The sequence below is a fragment of the Bos taurus genome, chromosome 24 (genome assembly GCF_002263795.3).
Source record: "Bos taurus isolate L1 Dominette 01449 registration number 42190680 breed Hereford chromosome 24, ARS-UCD2.0, whole genome shotgun sequence".
Lineage (NCBI taxonomy): Eukaryota > Metazoa > Chordata > Mammalia > Artiodactyla > Bovidae > Bos > Bos taurus.
Window position 1 is genome coordinate 27,348,419 of NC_037351.1, and position 26,774 is coordinate 27,375,192.

Here is a 26,774-nt window from a genome sequence, read left to right on the forward strand (position 1 = left end):
TTCCAAACAGGAAAAGGAGTTCGTCAAGGCTGTATATTGTCACCCTGTTTATTTAACTTATATGCAGAGTACATCATGAGAAACGCTGGACTGGAAGAAACACAAGCTGGAATCAAGATTGCCTGGAGAAATATCAATAACCTCAGACATGCAGATGACACCACCCTTATGGCAGAAAGTGAAGAGGAACTCAAAAGCCTCTTGATGAAAGTGAAAGAGGAGAGTGAAAAAGTTGGCTTAAAGCTCAACATTCAGAAAATGAAGATCATGGCATCCGGTCCCATCACTTCATGGGAAATAGATGGGGAAACAGTGGAAACTGTGGAAGACTTTATTTTTCTGGGCTCCAAAATCACTACAGATGGGGACTGCAGCCATGAAATTAAAAGACGCTTACTCCTTGGAAGGAAAGTTATGACCAACCTAGATAGCATATTCAAAAGCAGAGACATTACTTTGGCAACAAAGGTTCGTCTAGTCAAGGCTATGGTTTTTCCTGTGGTCATGTATGGATGTGAGAGTTGGACTGTGAAGAAGGCTGAGCACCGAAGAATTGATGCTTTTGAACTGTGGTGTTGGAGAAGACTCTTGAGAGTCCCTTGGACTGCAAGGATATCCAACCAGTCCATTCTGAAGGAGATCAGCCCTGGGATTTCTTTGGAAGGAATGATGCTAAAGCTGAAACTCCAGTACTTTGGCCACCTCGTGCGAAGTGTTGACTCATTGGAAAAGACTCTGATGCTGGGAGGGATTGGGGGCAGGAGGAGAAGGGGACGCCAGAGGATGAGATGGCTGGATGGCATCACTGACTCGATGGACGTGAGTTTGGGTGAACTCCGGGAGTTGGTGATGGACAGGGAGGCCTGGCGTGCTGCAATTCATGGTGTCGCAAAGAGTCGGACATGACTGAGCGACTGATCTGATCTTATCTGATCTGATAAAGCTTCTCTCTTTGGCTGCAAAGAATATAATCAATCTGATTTCGGTATTGACCGTTTGGTGATGTCCATGTGTAAAGTCTTCTCCTGTGTTGTTGGAAGAGGGTGTTTGCTATGACCAGTGTGTTTTCTTGGCAAAACTCTGTTAGCCTTTGACCTGTTTTTTTTTTTTTTTTTTTTTTGTACTTAAAGCCAACTCTCCTTGTTACTCCAGGTATCTCTTGACATCCTACTTTTGCATTCCAGTCCCCTATAATGAAAAGGGCATCTTTTTTGGGTGTTAGTTCTAGAAGGTCTTGTAGGTCTTCATGGAACCATTCAAGTTCAGCTTCTCCAGCATTACTGGTTGGGGCATAGACTTGGATTACTCTGATACTGAATGCTTTGCCTTGGAAATGAACAGAGATAATTCTGTTGTTTTTGAGATTGCACCCAAGTATTGTACTTCAGACTCTTCTCAACTGTGAGGACTAGTCCATTTCTTCCAAGGGATTCTTGACCACAGTAGTAGATATAATGGTCATCTGAGTTAAATTCACCCATTCCAGTCCATTTTAGTTCACTGATTCCTAAAATGTTGATGATTATTCTTGTTATCTTCTGTTTGATCACTTACAATTTGCCTTGATTCATGAACCTAACATTCCAGTTATCTGTGTATAAGGAACTTATTTTTAGTTGAGATAGCTTTTGCAAACCATATAACATGTAAAGAGTTAATGATGTAAACATGGAAGGATCTCATACAACTCAGGACCAAAAAAAAAAAGAAAAAGAAAGTTCTACTTAAAATATGAGAGAACTGAAATAGACAATTTTTTTTCCAAAAAAGACATGTAGAAGATCAACATGTGTCTAAAAAGATGTTCAACATCACTAATCATCAGGGAAATGCAAATGAAAACCATAATGAGATATTACCTCCTACCTTTTAGAATGGACATTATCAAAAATACAAGCTATAAAAAGTGCTGGCAAGAATGTTGAGTTAAATGAACTCCTGCGGGCTGATAGTAGGAATGTAAACTAATAGAGCCACTAGGAAAAACAGTTTGGAGATTTCTCAAAAAATTAAACATAGAACTACCATATGATCCAACAATTCTAGTTCTGGGTGTAACTCCAAAGGAGTTGAAAACAGTATCTCAAAGACATACCTATACGCCCATATTCACTGGATTAATGGATAATGATGTGAGAACACATACATATATAGAAAAAGATATAATACATATATAAATGTAATTCAGCCATGAGAAGGAAAGATATCTTGCCATTTATGACAGCATAGGTGGGCCCTTAGGGTACCATGCTAAGTGAAATCTGAGACAGAGAAAGACCAATACTGTGTGGTCTCATTATACGTGGAATCTGTAGTAGCCGAAGTCACAGAAATAGAGAATAGAATTGTGTCTACCCAGGGCAGAGGGATTTGCAAAATGGGGAGATATTTGTGAAACAGTATAAATTCCCACTTAAAAGATCTGAGGATCTAATGTAGAGCTCATGACTATAGTTAACATCACTGTGTTATATACTTGAAAGAGAGTGGCTCTTACAAATTCTCACTTCAGAAAAACAAGTATATGAGGTGATGTAATCGTTAGCTAACCCTACTGTGGTAATCATTTCACAATATGTATGTGTATCAAGGCATCACATTATAAAGTTTAAACTTATGCAATGTTATATGTCAGTTATGTCTCAATATTGCCAGAAAAAATATTTGAAATACTGCCTTAAATTATAATATATGGCAGATTACTAAGTAGCAGTTTATGCCAAGAGTAAACAGTAGAAATGGAAGACCAGTATCTACAGTTGGTGATAGACTTGAAATGCACAGAATTTATCCAAAATACAAATTTTTGAATTATAAATTTAGCTATAACTCAAATCAAATACCTCACATCCATGAGTTATATCTGAGTCTCTAACTGGACTATTTATGAACTTATTCCTAACCGAAAAAAAAAAATGAAGTCCTTTGGAATATGACTTCTCAATAATAGCAGCATGTAAGTGCTATACCAGTGATGTTATTTCTTAAAACTTTATTTTACTTCCTTGTCTGGGTTAACAATGTCTTCCTGCAAGCATTCCCCCAGACTTCCTTTCTTGAACTGAATGATCCATCACTTCAGCCAAAACTGTCTCTCCAACATTTCTGGAGACCAGATTCTTCTCTCTCTGATTAGAGTAAATAGTGGAATACACTAGAAAATAAATTCTTAGAAGGCCAATATGCTCTTTAGTTCTGTTGCTGCTGCTGTTCCATTTGATTTTCATTTTCTGAAAAAAATGTATCCCCTTGTTTTATAACTTTAAAAGAACTGTTCTTTGTTATCCACAGTTGCATGATAAATATGACTCTTACTCAGACAATAGTAAAAAGAAGGCACTAAATGTAAGCAACGGAAATAAAAGGGAAAGAAAGAGGTGAATGAAGGGCAGGCTAACATTACTGAATATAGACAGGTCAGTTGGGTTGAATATAAAATAAGGAAAAAAGTTTAGAAGGACTAGAAGGGTTTCCCAGGTGGTGCTGGTGGTGAAGAACCCTGGTGCCAATGCAGGAGATATAAGAGACAGGTGTCATCCCTGGGTTGGGAGGCTCCCCTGGAGGAGGTCATGGCAACCCACTCCAGTATTCTTGCTTGGGAAATCCAAGGGACAGAGGAGTCTGGTGGGCTATATAGTCACAGGGTTGCAAAGAGTTAGACATGACTGAAGCAACTTACCGAAGTTTAGAAACTTTAAGCGAATTTTCTTAAGTTGTTTTCAGATGCAGGGTAAATTCGAAGCATTACGTTTCACTCACATTAGGTGCTGAATCTCAAATATTCAAGTTTTTATCTGGATAAAGTGGGTGACAACATGTCTGAATCATCGCTTTCTCATTTGAAGAGTGAACAATCATCATGTCTGTTCTGTGAAAATCCCAAAGTTGTATAAAGATCAGCTATAAAATGAAAATATAAATCACAGAAAATTTTGAAAATGTAGAGAATTTAGTTTCCTGTGCCTTTATTTATAATACTGAAAGTGAAGAGGGACTCTAGTATTAATAAATTTGATAATTAAATCAGAAAAAAAGAAACTGCAATTTCCTGTAAAGATTTTGCAAACACATAGAAAACATTCGGTGAGTGTTTTTAATGGACCATATTGAAATATAGAAGCTAGTTGAGGATGGAACTGGAACAATTCGCTAATAAATGGATTACCGCTACTGCTAAGTTGCTTTAGCCGTGTCCGACTCTGTGCGACATCATAGATGGCAGCCCACCAGGCTTCCCCTTCCCTGGGATTCTCCAGGCAAGAACACTGGAGTGGGTTGCCATTTCCTTCTCCAATTCATGAAAGTGAAAAGTGAAAGTGAGGTCGTTCAGTCGTGTCCGACTCTTCGCGACCCCATGGACTGCAGCCTACCAGGCTCCTCCGCCTACAGGATTTTCCAGGCAAGAGTACTGGAGTGGGGTGCCATTGCCTTCTCTGATAAATGGGTTAACAGAAGGTCAAATAATCTTCATCTATAATGAATCAGGCCTAAATTTACTGACAATTGGACAGAAGGGGTAAACCTTAGATTTGGCAAAGATTCTTCCATTTTAGTGGAGGAAGGACTCTTAATTAATAATAGATAAAAAGCACCAGTGGTCACTGTGTGTTCATGTTAAATTTTTTAAGGAGTATAAAGTGATAAGCACTTTTTACCCTAAAGTAGAACATTCTTATTTCATACCCTTTCTACATAAATGGGATGGTTCTTCAGAATTTTGACTAATTAGAAAAAGAAGGTGGAGAATGAAATAGTTATTTGTGTAATGCATGCAGTCTCTGTAGAGCACTATTTGACTGGTATATCAGCTGTCTGTCAGTGTCTCAGTGTCTCTTTGTCTCTTTCTTGGTCACCTACACACACACACACACACACACACACACACACACACACACCATAATAAGCAACCATTGCTTTTATATAACAACCAGTTGTTTTATTCAGTATAGATTGGGAAGGAAATTCATGAGGGACAAAGTCCACAGTGTAATTAAAACTAACGAATTTTCTTGCTCTTTGTTTCCAGGCTTCTAACTTCTAGGGGAAAGGACACTTACTACCCTATTTTTTTTTTTCATTTTTAATTTCTTCATTGACATTAATTACGTTCTCTCTGGCCTATAAATGTATTACTTCTTTCAAAAAGAAAAACAAGAGAAATGAACTTGTTTGCTGAAGGCCTTTACCAAGTTCACACAGCTGGAGTTGCTTCAAATAACAGTATTGCTAGTAATTAAACTAAAGATGGAACTCCCAATTCTACTTTATACAAATTTTAGCCCCCACCCTTTTCCTCAACTCTAAAATTAACTCTTGTTTAATATTTTGATGAATAGCTCATATTTCTTCTCACATCTTGGATTACTCTAGTGTTTTTTTAAATTGCCTTCAAGTACATTCTATGTTTGGAAAAATCTGCATTAAGATGCCTATCTTTTTTGGGGAAAGATTTCTCATCATGCTGTTAGTATATCATTAAGCATATCCATTGCATAATTAAGATGTTATTTCTTTTAAAAGCAAAAACCAGATGAAATCTCATTTATTCAATGTATTTTACACCACGACCTTAATATAATTAAGACAACAATGACAATTGTTGTGGATTTGCCAATATTTTTATGATTCAATTTGAGTTTTCTTACTGAAATGGATCACATGGGTCATATCTAATGATTTTAAATCTGGAAATGTTGTCTCTGCACTTGAAAGAAAATAATATTTAAAAGCACATATAATACTGGGAAGCCTGGATGACTTTCAAAGCACTTCCTAGAAACATGGATAGCTGTTATCAAATATGTAATTGTGTTTGTTGATAAAGTATAAATTGGGATATTATGAAATACAAGAGATGTTTATATTATCATGCACATGTACTAAGTCAATTCAGTCATATCTGACTGTTTGCAACCATATGGACAGTAGCCACAAGGCTCCTCTATCCATGGGATTCTCCAGGCAACAATACTGGAATGGGTTGCATGCTCTCTTCCAGGTGATCTTCTGAACCCAGGGAGTCTTATGTCTTGCCGGGAGCCGGCTTGAGGACCTCCACCCATGGCAAAGGCATGAGGAAGGAGGCTCAACATACGCAAAGGCGGGATCGAGCCTCAGGAGTCCCCCTGGAAATTCTCGATCATCTACCCCCAAAACCAGAGTCTGCCTACTTTACTACTTTGTGCTCTCACCTACACCTCTGACCTTACGGGGGGCTGTCCCCCACCACCTCTTTCGGAGAAGGAGTTAACTTAGAGCTCCAGTTAATAATAATTCCTGAGCGTGATAGGAGTGTTTCAACCTACAAACTCCTCTGAAGGTTCTCTAGCCTGCCTGACAGGCTTGTCTGGCCACATGTGATTGCTCACAGCCTCCCAACCGTGAGAGGCATGAGATGCTTTAAACCTTCTAAAAACAGGTTCCTTAGAAAAGTTAGAAAACTATTAGCATAAGTATAGTTGGCTGATTAGAAATTGTATTGGTGAAGGGTTTATCATTTGTTGAGCCAATGTTTACTGCTAAGTCTCCCCATCCTCTGCCCTTATACACATGAATGAATATATAGAAGAAATAAGTATTAACCTTTGATACTAATCACGTTAGACCTTAGGCTAAGCAAATTCTTTCCTTAATTAAAACCCACTACACCCTCACCCTATAGGAATGTAACTTTATCTGGTACCTTCGGAAGGTGGCGTCTGTTGTAAGAATAATCACCCCTGGAGAAATAAGTCTTCTGGTTGACTGACCACTGTCACAAGGAGAGGATCATAAATTGTCAGCAGGCCCCCTGGCCAGAAAATGATATAACACCCCTACGACCTCTGTATACATCTGTATGAAGCACCTGACTTTAGTAAAAGTCAGGACTGCTGACCCCACGTGACTTTTGTATAACATCTCAGTGTATAAAAACAGACCCTGGAAAAATAAAAAATGGGATCAGTTCCTCGAAAGACTGGTCTTCCCATGTCGTTCTTTCTCTCACCTTCTGGCTGAACCCCCATCTGGAATGTGGAGGCTCATCAAGCCTACTAATTATGCCTGGGCTTCTAAGATCTGACCGGGGAGGCCTTAGTGTCTCCTCTCCTTTGGGAGAATGGGAGGATGCCTGCGGCCTACATAGGTGAGGTAAATTCCTTGCCTTGGAATTTTATTAGCTTTCCATGTAAACCAAGTTATTCAGCCTCTTTTCTCCACTGAATTTTCCTTCTGAGCTATCCTCATTCTATTACTCTTTATATCTCTAATTAATATTTAATTAAAGCTATCGTATCCTGATCGCCGAAGCCGTCTCCCCTTCTAACTCTCTGGATCAGCTGGGGCTGGACCTGGGCAATGTCTTATGTCTTCTGCATTGGCAGGCAGTCTTCTTTACCACAAGCAACTCCTGGGGCACTCCCACTCTGGCCATAAGGGAATGGCAAACCATTTGAGGATTCATTCAATGAGAACCCCATGAACAGTATGAAAAGGCAAAAAGATATGACACTGAAAGATGAACTTCCTAGGTTGGTAGGTGCCCAATATGCTACTGGAGAAGAGAGGAGAATTGACACCAGAAAGAATGAAGAGACAAAGCAAAAACAATGCCCAGTTGTGGATGGTGAAGGAAGTAAGTCTGATGCTTTAAGAACAATATTGCATAGGAATCTGGAATGTTAGGTCCATGGACCAAGGTAAATTGGAAGTGGTCAAACAGGAGATGACAAGAATAATCATCAACATTTTAGGAATCTGAACTAAAATGGACTGGAATGGGTGAATTTAACTCAGATGACCATTATATCTACTACTGTGGTCAAGAATCCCTTGGAAGAAATGGAGTAGCCCTCACAGTCAAGAAGAGTCTGAAATACAATACTTGAATGCAATCTCAAAAACAACAGAATTATCTCTGTTCATTTCCAAGGCAAACCATTTAGTATCAGAGTAATCCATGTCTATGCCCCAACTAGTAATGCTGAAGAAGCTGAACTTAAATGGTTCCATGAAGACCTACAAGACCTTCTAGAACTAACACCCCAAAATGATGCCCTTTTCATTATAGGGGACTGGAATGCAAAAGTAGGAAGTCAAGAGATACCTGGAGTAACAAAGAAAGTAGGACCATAAAGAAAACTGAGCACCCAGAATTGATGCTTTTGAACTGTGGTGTTGGAGAAGGCTCTTGAAAGTCCCTTGGACTGCAAGGAGATCAAACGAGTCCATCCTAAAGGATATCATTCCTGAATATTCATTGGAAGGATGGATGCTTAGGCTGAAACTCCAATTCTTTGGTCACCTGATGCAAAGAACCAAACCGAGCGAAGAACAGTCACCTTGGCAGCTGAACTGAACTGATCTGCATGGGAATAACTGACTCATTGGAAAAGACCCTGACACTAGGAAAGATTGAAGGCAGGGGGAGAAGGGGATGACAGAGGATGAGATCATTGGATGGCATCACCAACTCAAAGGACATGACTCGAGCAAGCTCAATGAGTTGGTGATGGACAGGGAAGTCTGGCATGCTGCAGTCCATGGGGTCATAAAGAGTCGGACACAACTGAGCAACTGAACTGAATTGAACCACCTGGGAAGCCCTATATTTTGATAGGATGTTCTTGTTGTTGTTCAATCATTCAGTTGTGTCTGACTCTTTGCGACCCCATGGACTGCAGCATACCAGGCTTCCCTATACTTCACCATCTCCCAGAGCTTGCTCAAGCTCATGTCCATCGAGTCAGTGATGCCGTCCAACCGTCTCATCCTCTGTTGTCCCCTTCTCCTCCTGCCTTCAATATTTCCCAGCATTAAAGTCTTTCCTAATGAATCGGCTCTTTGTATCAGGTGGCCAAAGTTTTGGAGCTTCAGCTTCATTATCAATCCTTCCAGTGTATATTCAGGATTGATTTCCTTTAGGATCAACTGGGTTGATCTCCTTGCAGTCCAAGGGACTCTCAAGAGTCTTCTCCAACACCACAGTTCAAAGTACCAATTCTTCGGGGCTCAACCTTCTTTATGGTCCAACTCTCACATCCATACATGACTACTGGAAAAACCATAGTTTTGACTAGACAGACTTTTGTCAGCAAAGTAATGTCTCTGATATTTAATATTCTGTCTAGGTTCATCATAGCTTTTCTTCCAAGGAGCAAGCATCTTTTAATTTCATGGCTGCAGTCACCATGTACAGTGATTTTGCAGCCCAAGAAAATAAAGTTTCTCACTGTTTCCATTGTTTTCCCTTCTATTTTCCATGAAATAATGGGACCAGGTGGGATCTTAGTTTTTTTGAATGTTGTGTTTTAACCTGGTTTTTCACTCTCCTCTTTCACTTTCAGTAAGAGGCTCTTTAGTTCCTCTTTACTTTCAGCCATCAGGGTGGTGTCATCTGCATATCTGAGGTTACTGATATTTCTCATGGCAATTTTGATTCCAGCTTGTGCTTCATCCAGCCTGGCGTTTCACAAGATGTACTCTGCATAGATGTTAAATAAGCAGGGCAACAGTATACAGCCTTGACCCACTCCTTTCCGAATTTTGAACCAGTCCGTTGTTCCATGTCTGGATCTAGCTGTTGTTTCTTGACCTGGGAACAAGGTTTCTCAAGAAGCAGGTAAGGTGTCTGGTATTCCCATCTCTTGAAGAATTTTAAACAGTTTGTTGTGATCCACACAGTCAAAAGCTTTAGTGTTGTCAATGAAGCAAATGTAGATGTTTTTCTGGAATTCTCTTGCTTTTTCGATGATCCAAAGGATGTTGGCAATTTGATCTCTGTTTCCTTTGCCTTTTCTAATCCCAGGTTGAACATCTGGAAATTCTCAGTTTACCTACTGTTGTAGCCTAGCCTGGGGAATTTTGAGCATTGCTATGCAAGCCTGAGAAATGAGTGCAATTGTGCAGTAGTTTGAACATACTTTGACACTTCCTTTTTTTGGGATTCGAATGAAAACTGACCTTTTCCATTCCCTATTGTATAATACTAATTACAGTAATGACAAAACTTTTGCTGATATGCAATGAAAGTTACTAGCACATTGACTGACACAACTAACTTCCTCACAAATAAGGAAATAAAATATTAAGTTTCTGTTGCCTCTTGATGCATCAGAAAATTAGGGAACAACAGGCCTACATTCTTGGAAACTGGACAGAACAGGTTTGTGTTTTATGTGGAGCAAATGATCTTTAGTTCCTGACATGCCCCATGCATCATTTTAAAAACCAAACAGTATTCTCATTTCCCTGAACTACACATTGCAATCCCATCTGCTGTCTCATCGCTGACATGTTTTCTAACCTATACTCATTCCAAACTCTCAATTCTCCATATACCTCTCTCTTAACATAAATAGGTCTCTATTGCTCTCATTTCACCTGGTGTATTCCCTCTTCTTTAACTGTGATTTTTTTATTCATTTTTGAGAAAATAGCTCAAGTATCCTAGCCTTCATGAAATATGCTGTGACTCATTCAGAGCAAGATGTGAATTCCACCTAATTTACCAATAACACAGTTTTGTTTTATATTATTACATTGTTACACTTTTACTTAACATCTGTCCTTTAATACTAAATAAGGAGTTACATAAGTGCATCAATCATATATTATTTATCTTTGAATTGCTCCCTAAATTGTGTCCAACTCTTTGCTATCCCATGGGCTGTAGCCTACCAGGTTTCTCTGTCCATGGGAATCTGCAGGCAAAAATACTGAAGTGGATTGCCTGTTCCTTCTTAACAAAGTACCTGGTGCATGTTAATGCTGAAGTCAATGCATTATTCTCAAAGTTTCTCTCAATGAACCTGATAAAGATTTGTTTTCTTTTCTTTTTGTATACCATCATGTAATATTGTTTAATTCCATTTCTTTATTTTTCCATTTGGATTCCTTTATTTAAGTGTACTGAGATCCTATATCTAACTGCTTAAAAGCAAAACAGGTAAGCAACGGCTTAACTTGGAATTTGTGTCAATAGAAGAATATTATGTTTTGCCCCATCATTTTATTATTATTTGAACATAGTAGTAACTGAAGGGACAATAGTTTGAATAAGTCTGATTGTGGAAAGAACCAAGATTAGAACACAAGCTGCTTCTCACTTATTTTGTTGCCCCTTGTTTTGTTCAATGCTACCCATACCTCTAAATGGATCCATGCACATCTACAGTGGTTCATGTTACAGAGAGATGCCAGGGCTCATGCACATGACGTGTCTAAAAAAATGGCTTCCCCTATTTTACTGAAAACTTGCTACAAATGTATATTGCCAAACAATTATGTAAAAGTAAACCATATAAAAGTAAGTCAATGGCATTTTAATCTATACTCTATTTATATCTATATATCTATCAGATCAGATCAGTCGCTCAGTCGTGTCTGACTCTTTGTGACCCCATGAATCGCAGCACGCCAGGCCTCCCTGTCCATCACCAACCCCCGGAGTTCACCCAGACTCACGTCCATCGAGTCAGTGATGCCATCCAGCCATCTCATCCTCTGGCGTCCCCTTCTCCTCCTGCCCCCAATCCCTCCCAGCATCAGAGTCTTTTCCAATGAGTCAACACTTCACATGAGGTGGCCAAAGTACTGGAGTTTCAGCTTTTGCATCATTCCTTCCAAAGAAATCCCAGGGCTGATCGCCTTCAGAATGGACTGGCTGGATCTCCTTGCAGTCCAAGGGACTCTCAAGAGTCTTCTCCAACACTGCAGTTCAAAAGCATCAATTCTTCGGTGCTCAGCCTTCTTCACAGTCCAACCCTCACATCCATACATGACCACAGGAAAAACCATAGCCTTGACTAGACGAACCTTTGTTGGCAAAATAATGTCTCTGCTTTTGAATATGCTATCTAGGTTGGTCATAACTTTCCTTCCAAGGAGTAAGCATCTTTTAATTTCTTTTTTTATTTTATTTTTTATTTTTTATTTTTTATTATTATTTTTATTTTTTTATTTTTTATTCTTCCAATTTTATTTTATTTTTAAACTTTACATAATTGTATTAGTTTTGCCAAATATCAAAATGAATCCGCCACAGGTATACATGTGTTCCCCATCCCGAACCCTCCTCCCTCCTCCCTCCCCATACCATCCGTCTGGGCCGTCCCAGTGCACCAGCTCCAAGCATCCAGCATCATGCATCGAACCTGGACTGGCAACTCGTTTCTTACATGATATTTTACATGTTTCATTGCCATTCTCCCACATCTTCCCACCCTCTCCCTCTCCCACAGAGTCCATAAGACTGTTCTATACATCAGTGTCTCTTTTGCTGTCTCGTACACCGGGTTATTGTTACCATCTTTCTAAATTCCATATATATGCGTTAGTATACTGTATTTATGCTTTTCCTTCTGGCTTACTTCACTCTGTATAATAGGCTCCAGTTTCATCCACCTCATTAGAACTGATTCAAATGTATTCTTTTTAATGGCTGAGTAATACTCCATTGTGTATATGTACCACTGCTTTCTTATCCATTCATCTGCTGATGGACATCTAGGTAGCTTCCATGTCTTGGCTATTATAAACAGTGCTGCGATGAACATTGGGGTACACGTGTCTCTTTCCCTTCTGGTTTCCTCAGTGTGTATGCCCAGCAGTGGGGTTGCTGGATCATAAGGCAGTTCTATTTCCAGTTTTTTAAGGAATCTCCACACTGTTCTCCATAGTGGCTGTACTAGTTTGCATTCCCACCAACAGTGTAAGAGGGTTCCCTTTTCTCCACACCCTCTCCAGCATTTATTATTTGTAGACTTTTGGATCGCGGCCATTCTGACTGGTGTGAAATGGTACCTCATAGTGGTTTTGATTTGCATTTCTCTGATAATGAGTGATGTTGAGCATCTTTTCATGTGTTTGTTAGCCATCTGTATGTCTTTTTTGGAGAAATGTCTATTTAGTTCTTTGGCCCATTTTTTGATTGGGTCGTTTATTTTTCTGGAGTTGAGCTGTAGGAGTTGCTTGTATATTTTTGAGATTAGTTGTTTGTCTGTTGCTTCATTTGCTATTATTTTCTCCCATTCTGAAGGCTGTCTTTTCACCTTGCTAATAGTTTCCTTTGATGTGCAGAAGCTTTTAAGGTTAATTAGGTCCCATTTGTTTATTTTTGCTTTTATTTCCAATATTCTGGGAGGTGGGTCATAGAGGATCCTGCTGTGATGTATGTCGGAGAGTGTTTTGCCTATGTTCTCCTCTAGGAGTTTTATAGTTTCTGGTCTTACGTTTAGATCTTTAATCCATTTTGAGTTTATTTTTGTGTATGGTGTTAGAAAGTGGTCCAGTTTCATTCTTTTACAAGTGGTTGACCAGATTTCCCAGCACCACTTGTTAAAGAGATTGTCTTTAATCCATTGTATATTCTTGCCTCCTTTGTCGAAGATAAGGTGTCCATATGTGCGTGGATTTATCTCTGGGCTTTCTATTTTATTCCATTGATCAATATTTCTGTCTTTGTGCCAGTACCATACTGTCTTGATAACTGTGGCTTTGTAGTAGAGCCTGAAGTCAGGTAGGTTGATTCCTCCAGTTCCATTCTTCTTTCTCAAGATCGCTTTGGCTATTCGAGGTTTTTTGTATTTCCATACAAATTGTGAAATTATTTGTTCTAGCTCTGTGAAGAATACTGTTGGTAGCTTGATAGGGATTGCGTTGAATCTATAAATTGCTTTGGGTAGTATACTCATTTTCACTATATTGATTCTTCCAATCCATGAACATGGTATATTTCTCCATCTATTAGTGTCCTCTTTGATTTCTTTCACCAGTGTTTTATAGTTTTCTAGATATAGGTCTTTAGTTTCTTTAGGTAGATATATTCCTAAGTATTTTATTCTTTCCGTTGCAATGGTGAATGGAATTGTTTCCTTAATTTCTCTTTCTGTTTTCTCATTATTAGTGTATAGGAATGCAAGGGATTTCTGTGTGTTGATTTTATATCCTGCAACTTTACTGTAGTCATTGATTATTTCTAGTAATTTTCTGGTGGACTCTTTAGGGTTTTCTATGTAGAGGATCATGTCATCTGCAAATAGTGAGAGTTTTACTTCTTCTTTTCCAATTTGGATTCCTTTTATTTCTTTTTCTGCTCTGATTGCTGTGGCCAAAACTTCCAAAACTATGTTGAATAGTAATGGTGAAAGTGGGCACCCTTGTCTTGTTCCTGTTGAAACTAAAATGGAATCACAGATAAATAGCCTGGAGACAAGGATTGAGAAGATGCAAGAAAGGTTTAACAAGGACCTAGAAGAAATAAAAAAGAGTCAATATATAATGAATAATGCAATAAGTGAAATTAAAAACACTCTGGAGGCAACAAATAGTAGAATAACAGAGGCAGAAGACAGGATTAGTGAATTAGAAGATAGAATGGTAGAAATAAATGAATCAGAGAGGATAAAAGAAAAACGAATTAAAAGAAATGAGGACAATCTCAGAGACCTCCAGGACAATATTAAACGCTACAACATTCGAATCATAGGGGTTCCAGAAGAAGAAGACAAAAAGAAAGACCATGAGAAAATACTTGAGGAGATAATAGTGGAAAACTTCCCTAAAATGGGGAAGGAAATAATCACCCAAGTCCAAGAAACCCAGAGAGTACCAAACAGGATAAACCCAAGGAGAAACACCCCAAGACACATATTAATCAAATTAACAAAGATCAAACACAAAGAACAAATATTAAAAGCAGCAAGGGAAAAACAACAAATAACACACAAGGGAATTCCCATAAGGATAACAGCTGATCTTTCAATAGAAACTCTTCAAGCCAGGAGGGAATGGCAAGACATACTGAAAATGATGAAAGAAAATAACCTACAGCCCAGATTATTGTACCCAGCAAGGATCTCATTCAAGTATGAAGGAGAAATCAAAAGCTTTTCAGACAAGCAAAAGCTGAGAGAATTCTGCACCACCAAACCAGCTCTCCAACAAATACTAAAGGATATTCTCTAGACAGGAAACACAAAAACGGTGTATAAACTTGAACCCAAAACAATAAAGTAAATGGCAACGGGAACATACTTATCAGTAATTACCTTAAATGTAAATGGGTTGAATGCCCCAACCAAAAGACAAAGACTGGCTGAATGGATACAAAAACAAGATCCCTACATATGTTGTCTACAAGAGACCCACCTCAAAACAGGGGACACATACAGACTGAAAGTGAAGGGCTGGAAAAAGATTTTCCATGCAAATAGGGACCAAAAGAAAGCAGGAGTAGCAATACTCATATCAGATAAAATAGACTTTAAAACAAAGGCGGTGAAAAGAGACAAAGAAGGTCACTACATAATGATCAAAGGATCAATCCAAGAAGAAGATATAACAATTATAAACATATATGCACCCAACACGGGAGCACCACAGTACGTAAGACAAATGCTAACAAGTATGAAAGGAGAAATTAACAATAACACAATAATAGTGGGAGACTTTAATACCCCACTTACACCTATGGATAGATCAACTAAACAGAAAATTAACAAGGAAACACAAACTTTAAACGATACAATAGACCAGTTAGACCTAATTGATATCTATAGGTCATTTCATCCCAAAACAATGAATTTCACCTTTTTCTCAAGCGCACATGGAACCTTCTCCAGGATAGATCACATCCTGGGCCATAAAGCTAGCCTTGGTAAATTCAAAAAAATAGAAATCATTCCAAGCATTTTTTCTGACCACAATGCAGTAAGATTAGATCTCAATTACAGGAGAAAAACTATTAAAAATTCCAACATATGGAGGCTGAACAACACGCTGCTGAATAACCAACAAATCACAGAAGAAATCAAAAAAGAAATCAAAATTTGCATAGAAACGAATGAAAATGAAAACACAACAACCCAAAACCTGTGGGACACGGTAAAAGCAGTCCTAAGGGGAAAGTTCATAGCAATACAGGCACACCTCAAGAAACAAGAAAAAAGTCAAATAAATAACCTAACTCTACACCTAAAGCAACTAGAAAAGGAAGAAATGAAGAACCCCAGGGTTAGTAGAAGGAAAGAAATCTTAAAAATTAGAGCAGAAATAAATGCAAAAGAAACAAAAGAGACCATAGCAAAAATCAACAAAACCAAAAGCTGGTTCTTTGAAAGGATAAATAAAATTGACAAACCATTAGCCAGACTCATCAAGAAACAAAGGGAGAAAAATCAAATCAACAAAATTAGAAACGAAAATGGAGAGATCACAACAGACAACACACAAATACAAAGGATCATAAGAGACTACTATCAACAATTATATGCCAATAAAATGGACAACGTGGAAGAAATGGACAAATTCTTAGAAAAGTACAACTTTCCAAAACTGGACCAGGAAGAAATAGAAAATCTTAACAGACCCATCACAAGCATGGAAATTGAAACTGTAATCAAAAATCTTCCAGCAAACAAAAGCCCCGGTCCAGACGGCTTCACAGCTGAATTCTACCAAAAATTTAGAGAAGAGCTAACACCTATCCTGCTCAAACTCTTCCAGAAAATTGCAGAGGAAGGTAAACTTCCAAACTCATTCTATGAGGCCACCATCACCCTAATACCAAAACCTGACAAAGATCCCACAAAAAAAGAAAACTACAGGCCAATATCACTGATGAACATAGATGCAAAAATCCTTAACAAAATTCTAGCAATCAGAATCCAACAACACATTAAAAAGATCATACACCATGATCAAGTGGGCTTTATCCCAGGGATGCAAGGATTCTTCAATATCCGCAAATCAATCAATGTAATACACCACATTAACAAATTGAAAAATAAAAACCATATGATTATCTCAATAGATGCAGAGAAAGCCTTTGACAAAATTCAACATCCATTTATGATAAAAACTCTCCAGAAAGCAGGAATAGAAGGAACATACCTCAACATAATAAAAGCTATATATGACAAACCCACTGCAAACATTATCCTCAATGGTGAAAAATTGAAAGCATTTCCTCTAACGTCAGGAACAAGACAAGGGTGCCCACTTTCACCATTACTATTCAACATAGTTTTGGAAGTTTTGGCCACAGCATCTTTTAATTTCATAGCTGCAGTCACCATCTGTAGTGTTTTGGAGCCCAGAAAAATAAAGTCTGACACTGTTTACACTTTTTCCCCATCTATTTCCCCTGAAGGGGTGGAACTGGATGCCATGATCTTCATTTTCTGAATGTTGAGCTTTAAGCCAACTTTTTCACTCTCCACTTTCACTTTCATCAAGAGGCTTTTGAGTTCCTCTTCACCTTCTGCCATAAGGGTGGTGTCATCTGCATATCTGAGGTTATTGATATTTCTCCTGGCAATCTTGATTCCAGTTTGTGTTTCTTCCAGTCCAGCGTTTCTCATGATGTACTCTGCATAAAAGTTAAATAAACAGAGTGACAATATACAGCCTTGACGAACTCCTTTTCCTGTTTGGAACCAGTCTGTTGTTCCATGTCCAGTTCTAACTGTTGCTTCCTGACCTGCATACAAATTTCTCAAGAGGCAGATCAGGTGGTCTGGTATTCCCATCTCTTGAAGAATTTTCCACAGTTTATTGTGATCCACACAGTCAAAGGCTTTGGCATAGTCAATAAAGCAGAAGCTGTATATAGATACTTGTTTTTCAGTTGCTCAGTCATGTCCAACTCTTTGAGACCCCATGGACTGCAGCATACCAGGCTTCCCTGTCCTTCACCATCTCCCAGAAAATGTTTAAACTCATGTCTATTGAGTCAGTGATACCATCCAGCCATCTCATCCTCTGTCATCCACTCTCCTCCTGCCTTCCATCTTTTCTAGCATCAGGGTCTTTTCTAATGAGTCGGCACTTTACATCACATGGCCAAAGCATTGTAGCTTCAGCTTCAACATCAGTCCTTTCAATGAATATTCAGGATTAATTTCCTTTAGGATTGACTGGTTGGATCTCCTTGCAGTTCAAGGAACTCTCTCTCAAGAGTCTTCTCCAACACCACAGTTCAAAAGCATCAGTTATTCAGTGCTCAGCCTTCTTTATGGTCCAGCTCTCAGATCCATAGATGACTACTGGAAAATCATAGCTTTGACTAGACTGATCTTTGCTGGCAAAACAATGTCTCTGCTTTTTAATATGCTGTCCAAGTTTGTTGTAGCTTTCCTATCCAAGGAGCAAGTGTCTTCTAGTTTCATGATTGCAATCACCACCTGCAGTGATTTTGGAGCCCAAGAAAATAGCCTGTCACTGTTCCTATTGTTTCCCCATCTATTTGCCATGAAGTGATGGGACCAGATGCCATGATCTTCCTTTTCTGAACGTTGAGTTTTAACCAGCTTTTTCACTCTCCTCATTCACCTTCGTCAAGAGGCTCTTTACTTCCTCTTCACTTTCTGCCATAAGGGTGGTATCATCTGCATATCTGAGTTTATTGGTATTTCTCCCAGCAATATTGATTCTAGCTAATAATTTAAATTATGTTTTGAAGCCCTGGTCACAAAAGGATGACTTGAAATCTAAGTAAAGCTTTTTCTCATTCATAAAAATTGTTCTAATTTTCTGATCCATTTAAATCATAGAAGTGTTTTCGTTATATACATTTTCACCTGTATAAGAAGATAATGATGTATCCAACATAAGTAGACATGAACTTTTCCACTATTTTTCCTGTATTGTTGAAATGGTTGGTGCTAGGCAACGTACATTCTCAAATGGTTTTCAGCGAGGCCAGTGGCAAGTTAAGCACATCATAATCTTTAAAAAGTAGTTTTCTGTATTAGTGATATTAAAAAGAGGTTTCCTTTGTTCAAGATAGGTAGACTTTAAGGTGATCATACCCACATCTTTGGTTCAATTAGTCACATATTTAACTACATAAATAATCTGCAAAACAGCAAGAGAGTGCAGGGAAAAGAAGGGAAATAGGAATTTGTATTTTGAAGATTTTTATATCTTCTATTTTAATATAGGAAGAATGTAAATAACTGGAATGCAACTACTGAAAAACTTGTTTTGTTTTATTTTATTTCTGTAGCTCCTAGAGAGTATTCCTCATTGATTATTTTAGCTAGCTAATTTTGTCACATGGCTCAGAGATTATTAATAACTGGCTTACATTTATTATTTGTCTTTGCATAACACATTATCTCAAAATTCAGTTGCAGCTTTAAATAATAAATATCTATTATCTTGGTATTTGTGCTTCAGGACTTTAGGAACACTTCACCTGGGTAGGGTGATTCTGTGTCACTGTCTCTCTAAGGTTTGATTCAGCTGAATCTTCAATCATCTAAAGAAAAGATTGGGTCTGGAGGATATATTTTCAAGATGGCACCCATGCGTGGCTGGAGGAAGGCTTAGTTCCCCATGCTGGGGACCTCTCCATAGGTCTACTTGTGTGTCCTTGCAGAACACTAGTTGGCTTCCCCCAGAAGCAGAATTAAAATTAGATGACTTTTCCAAGGCCACATAAATAGTCAAAGCAGAGTACCTGTGTAAGGAATTGTGATATTATTTGGGGGACCTGCAGATATATTATGAATATTCTATGAACATAAGAAAGATGTCTCTTAGTAAGGCATTCATATTCCAAGTGCCTATCGCTGTGTCTAATTTTTATCTAATTACCATGTTGACTAACAATTGAGAAGTCTTTTGCTGGTTTTACAGTGTGGTTCCAGTCATATTTTTTCCTGTTTTTAATGTTTATTATTTTTACCCAGTACTTTGCCAGCAATGATTTTAAATGGCTCCTCTGTTTCTTAAGGAGTCATGTTAACAAATGGAATGATGATGAAAGCACAATAGAAAATGTTTTGCTGTTAAAGATAGCCCTATCTATTTCAAAAGGGAATTAGCATGAAAATTATTTTTATTAACACTATGAAGCATACATCGCCAAAATTTATGGCCAATGGAAACGTTTTTTAAAAGCATATTTTTGATACCCAGTGTGTTTTCTTGCCATTGGCTTACATAGTTTTTTAATGTTAAAAAAACTGACCTTGATTATTTTGAAAAAGCACCATCTCAAAGCAAATAAATCATTTTTTTCAGAACCCACATTTGAAGGAAAGTCTACTAAGAAAGCATTTCAATGGGCAAACAAGATGTCTTCAGTGAGGTTTCTGATAAACTACACTCTGAGTTGAAAATTCGCTTGCAGGAAGTTTTCTGAGAAACAGCCATGACCTTAACACCCAGGAGGGTAAAGGAAGCAGAACTGAGCAGTTTAAAAATGACTCAGTCATAGTAAAAGCTTTGGCTAATCCTATGGGGATCTCTGGAGCTGGGAAGGTCCTCAGGGTTTTTCCAAAAAGAGGTAAAATGACTAAGGTATCTGTACCCCTAAATTGAACTATCAGTTGCGATATGGACTGCCCCCAGTAAGGGAGGATAACTTTAGATATGGCAGTTCTCTTCATTTGAGAGCAAGTCTCATGAAATCATATCTGCCTTGTGGAAGAATAAAGGCATCTGGTCGGTCTACCACAGCACATACTCAGAGTCCACCACATTGCACCAATTAGAGCCACTTCTATACATGATAGATTCATCTTATCTGGAATTCTGGTTGATTAATTTTTGCAGGGAAATCTCTAAGAGGAATGTTAGTGACTGATCCATAGACTTCACTGCTGGAGCTGATCTCACAAACTCTGCTGATGCTCATCATGCCTCTTCTCTAGTATCCATTCTAGATTGGCTTTACCATCCACTGCTGTAAATGATTGCCTGGTGCTATGCAGATGACACCACCCTTATGGCAGAAAGTGAAGAGGAACTAAAAAGCCTCTTGATGAAAGTGAAAGTGGAGAGTGAAAAAGTTGGCTTAAAGCTCAATATCCAGATGAAGATCATGGCCTCTGGTCCCATCACTTCATGGGAAATAGATGGGGAAACAGTGTCAAACCTTCTTTTTTTGGATTCCAAAATCACTGCAGATGGTGACTGCAGCCATGAAATTAAAAGACGCTTACTCCTTGGAAGGAAAGTTATGACCAACCTAGATAGCATATTCAAAAGCAGAGACATTACTTTGCCAACAAAGGTCCGTCTAGTCAAGGCTATGGTTTTTCCTGTGGTCATGTATGGATGTGAGAGTTGGACTGTGAAGAAAGCTGAGCGCTGAAGAATTGATGCTTTTGAACTGTGGTGTTGGAGAAGGCTCTTGAGAGTCCCTTGGACTGCAAGGAGATCCAACCAGTCCATTCTGAAGGCAATCAGCCCTGGGATTTCTTTGGAAGGAATGATGCTAAAGCTGAAACTCCAGTACTTTGCCACCTCATGCAAAGAGTTGACTCATTGGAAAAGACTCTGATGCTGAGAGGGATTGGGGGCACGAGGAGAAGGGGATGCCAGAGGATGAGATGGCTGGATGGCATCACTGACTTGATGGATGTGAGTTTGGGTGAACTCCGGGAATTGTTGAGGGGCAGGGAGGCCTGGCGTGCTGCGATTCATGGGGTCACAAAGAGTCGGACATGACTGAGCTACTGAACTGAACTAAACTGAACTGATGACACAGACTCTCATCCCTCAAGGGTCCAAGTCAATGACATACTCGGATCATGGCTACTTCATTTGTCACACACTGTCACTTTTGAACAAGGAGTAGAAAAATACACCTCCAAGTATTACCTAGGTACCAAGCATAAGGTCAAGCTTACTTGACCTTAGTGTCTATCAGTAGCTCTACCTCTTCCTCTTCATTAGAGCCAACTACACTGCTAGGATGGCGGCTCCTTTTCCCTTGTTGTTTGCACACTTTATTGGAGTAACCAATAAAGTAGTTTAAAACATTATGGGAATCTTGCTGAATCCTCTGGTGACAGGATTTTCTTTCTAGAAATCAACCTAAGTCCACAGAGACCAGCTTGGAAGGACAGGAAACAGAGTAAGTCACTGGGAACAATAGTAAGCTAAGTTTCATAGACAGGATTTTGTGCCCCATGATCTTCACCCTCTGGTGTTACACCTGTGAATAAGTTACATTACATGAGAAAAATGAAATTAAGGTTTCAGATGGGATGGAATTAAAACTGCTAATCAGCTGATGATAAAATAGGGCTATTAGCCTTAATTATCTAGGTGGATCAAAAATAATCACATGGCTTTTAAAACAGGAAAAGGAAGGCAGAATGGTAGGTAAAAGAGATGTTGTCATGGAGAATGGGGCAGGAAAGATTAGAAGCCTGAGAACAGCTTGATGCACTATGGTTGCTTTTGAATATGGAAGAAGAAGGCCACATTCCCAAGAATGTGGGTGGCCCCTTAGAAGTCAGGAACAGACCTAAGCTAACATCCACAAAGGAAACAGGAACTTTATTTTTACAATCATGATTATAATCTGATTCTGAAAACTGCCTAAGTAAGCAAGGAAACAGAGTATTCCCTAGAGCCTCTGGAAAGGGGCACTGGTATATCATGTGAGTACCTTAACTTTAGCTCAGCTAGATCCATTACAGACTTCTGAGCCACAGAATTATAAGAGAAAATATTTATGTTGTTTTCAGCTGCTGTGTTTGTGGTATTTTGTCATGGCAGTAATAAAATTACTAACACTCAGGGTTGCTCCAACTTTCACCCCTAAGATTATTCTATTTGAAATTTGAGGAATACCAACCACGTAATGATCATTGAATTGAATGGAAACCCATGCTGGTAATACATGCTAGTAATGTATATTCTTTACCCCTGCTCACAAAGCTACTCTGTTCATGCTTGTGTCATATCAGTACTAGGGAAGCTGAAGGCTGAGGCTGGCTGATAACAAGTCATCAGAGTGTTATGAGTACAGTGATTCATTCTGATGGAGAAGGAAATGGACACATCTTAGCGACTGAGCACATACACACTCTTGAGTTTTAGTTCTTCCCCCATCGTGGATGTTCCTTGGAAGGCATTCACAGGTGATACAAAGCTCTGAATTTACTGTCTGCAATTCTAAGTGTATCCACATGCCTCTTTCCTTAGACCTTCTTGACCCAGTCTTTCTCTAGCCATCTACCACTACCCCTTGTGGCTCAGCTGGTAAAGAATCCGCCTGCACTACAGAAGACCTGGGTTCAGTGCCTAGGTTGGGGAGATCTCCCAGAGAAGGGAAAGGCTATCCACTCCAATATTCTGGCCTAAAGAATTCCACAGACTGTAAAGTCCATGGGTTCACAAAGAGTTGGACACGACTGAGTGAATTTCACTTATACTTATGAATCTATATTATAAAGTTGGACTATCTCTTTTCCCCACAAAGGGATACTTACAGACACAGCTGAAAACTCTACTCATTAGTAGGATTTTCCCTTGCTCACTGCATTTCAGGACACCCCTGAGAGGAATTATATAGTGGCTATGGAGCTAAGCTACTGGTGTGCTGCTACTATCTTTCAGGATTCTTGCCAGGTTGAAAGAGTATGCCTGTGAACACTCCTATCCACCTTTGCATTCTGCCCCCTCCCTTCTTCCAGCACCTTTAGAACCCAGTTCTATATATACTGTCCAATTCCTGACTGTACATGGAGCTAGGTTCTGTAGAAACCTTGGGATATCATCAATTTCCTTCCTTAGTAGGTCCAATACTTCTCTAGCTGGGGTTATGTTGTGACTTGAAAGTAGTTACTCATTGGTGTCTAGGAGAAGAGATGAGGGTATATTGTGGAGGGCCTTCTCAGCTTCACCTTCAGAAAGCACTAGCCATTGAGAGAGGAGCATGGCACTCCTGCCCTAAAAGGAGGTTTCAGATCTGAAATTTTCAGGTTCAACTCAGATGTTAACAATTGAAATTCTCAGGAACCTTCTTCTGTCTAATTAAGGCCATCATTTTGGTCATGAATGACTTTGTAGACTTATACAAGCCTTTCAGTTAAGCTCTGGAGTTGATCTTTAGCTTCTCTACTCTCTGGCAGAAGGGGAGAAGAGTATATATGCGTTGGCAAACAGACATTGTGCTTCATATTTTGAATTACATTTTTTTTTCATTAATCACCCTCTGTTCTTTTGTACAATGTCATTCATAGTCTTGGTCTTTGTTGTTGTAAATTACTTCACTCAATACCACCTACTATCTCTTCTTTCGGAGAACCTCTAAAATGCTTGGGATATTACAACAGCCAGTGTCAGTGCATGATCTTCCCCTAACATCTCATCCCTTTCCATTAACAGGGAACTCTTTGTTTAACAACTGCTCTGTTGTAGCACCCAAGAGCTGACACTATTCATGGGACCCTACTTGCCAGCTGTCTAGGGAGTGAGCCTACAGCAAAATCATATTTTAAAGCTTAATTTCTTGGACCACCCCTATCACCATCTGTCTTAGGGTGAATTCCTTGGGGAAAAAGACTCTGATAAGGAGACTTATAAGCATTAAACTTATTGTGGAGTACTCCAAGGTATAATATTTGAGAGAGTCACGCTAACAAGATCAGGCGGAGGGGAGAAGTTGAACTGCAATGCAATGAAAAAATATCTGTCATTCCCACAGGAAGCTCTGAAACTTGAATGACATCGATTCATCCTGAATTGTGGCAATAGCCTTGATTATTTGTACTATCAAGTCAACCAGTCCTTGGATGCAGGGTTCCCATGAAGAGCACATACCCTTAATCAAGCCAATTAGTTCTCTTTGGCTGAGGCCAAGTAAAGAATCTGACTGCCATTGCAGGAGACAGAGGCATGGGTTCAATCCCTGGGTTGGGAAGATCCTTGAAGTAGGAAATGGCAAACCACTTCGGTATTCTTGCCTGGAAAATTCCGTTGACAGGGGAATCTTGTGGGCTACAATCCATGGGGTTGCAAAGAGTTGGGCATGATTGAGTGACTGATTGCATGTTTGTGCACACACATGCACACACACACACACTTGTATATACACTAGTCCCAAGCAGAGACTTAGCTGTGAGCCATCAGCAATCAACACTTCTAAAGCTGGGGAGAGTGAGACTTGGTACAGATGGGAGAAATCTAAGCAAAAGGATATGCATTTTTTGTTTTAGTATACCTCCAAAATGTATATTTAGAAAATTTTTATAAATTTTTCAAGTTTACATTGAATGATTTATTAGTTTATAAAATTACTGCTTTGATTTTATAAATATTTTTTAATGAATTTAGTTGATTTCTATATATTTTTGAGCTATGAAAGCATAATACTAAGATTCACACCTTACATGAAGTCATTAAAATGCAGAATATTTACTTCAGATAATTGTAAAGGCATCCATAATTATTAAAACAGTGGGGTTTAATTGACCCAAATTTGAAGCAGCCAGTGTATACAGACCAAATTTTATGTCTCATACATCTGTACAGTAAATGACCATCATATGTACGGTGTCATATATACATATATGTATGCGTCATATAGTGTAATCTGAATTAGTCCTCCACTAGATTGACCTTTTCTTTTTTTTTTTTTTTAACAGCAAATTCCTAAATGAAGACATCTAAAATCATAGTGGTTTCGTTTTTGTTGTGATAGTTTAGTCATCAATGGGCCAGGAATAATAGTGTGATTGTATAGTTTCCCTTTAAATGAAGAGTTTAGACTAAACGCACTCTAACTTATTTGGTGTTGTAAACTCTCAGTCACTTACATCTCTTGCATTCAAGGTTAATATCATTGGGGAAAATTGTTTGAGAGGCAGCACTTTTAGCACCATAGCTCCCGGCATGTTACCATCTCAAATGCAATAAGCCGGGGAACTGAAATTTATGAGAGCATACTCGTGGTGTGAGGAAAATGTGGACAAAAGGTGAGGGTCAACAAATACAAGGTTAGAGGCAGCAAATTAGCCCCAGGAACAAGCATCTTGTGTCTCTTTCTCTTTTCTTTTTTCTCCTTAAAAGCTGTAACATCCTTTTCAATCCAATATCAGACACAGTAGCTTTCTCTACTGGTTAAAAAAAAATGTGTCCATATACAGAACCAATAACAACATTTTTAGTAGTAGAACTGGATCAGATTTAGTTGAGGAAAGAGAGAGTTGTTTTTTGTTGTCCTTCTTTCCTTTAAACTGCTTGTATTTCTAGCAAGAAAGCTTTATGGTTACTTTCAAGGCCATAAATATCATTCTTGGAAGCATAAACTTATCGCTTTCATGAACTCATTAAGAAATGCTTAATCCATAAATTCAAACATAATTAAAATTAGCATTGGAAATGACTAAGACATAAAACTGGGGAAGTTTTATCCTATCAGCCAAAAATATGCATGTTTATGAAGTTTCAAATCTACCAAGCCACACAGACTAGAAGATCAATAAATAGATGTTGACTCACTGAATGTTTTCATATGACACCACTGATGTAAAGTCATGTTTAATTTTTTGCAGAATGAGATATTCCACAAAAGGAAATTTCCTATAAACTGATGCTATATCTTTGGATTTCAATTTTAAACTTATTTGATATTTCTAAAACAAACCCCTATTTGATTAAGTAAATTAAGTAGAATTTAATGTTTTTGCCGAAGTGCTTTTTCTTTACAGAAAGTGCATTACACTTTTTGAAAAAATGTGTATCTTTTATTCAATAAGGACTTTTTCAGTAGCATTTTGCCTCTCTTCACCCCCACCCTTCCTTCCCTTGTGAATAGTTTGCCCAGGGTTATAGAATTTGCAAACAGTAGAGTTCCAGAGTTGGCATTTGATTCCAAACCGGTGTTTTTAAACACTCTGCATCCCAGAGGCCAAGGAAAATTAAGCCTTCTATATTTAGTCTTAGAGCGTTATCTATACTGTTACAGGTAAGGTTTTTACTAACAGATAAAACAATTGTATTTCCCCTTACTATAAATCCAGATATACGGGAAACAAACTTATCTA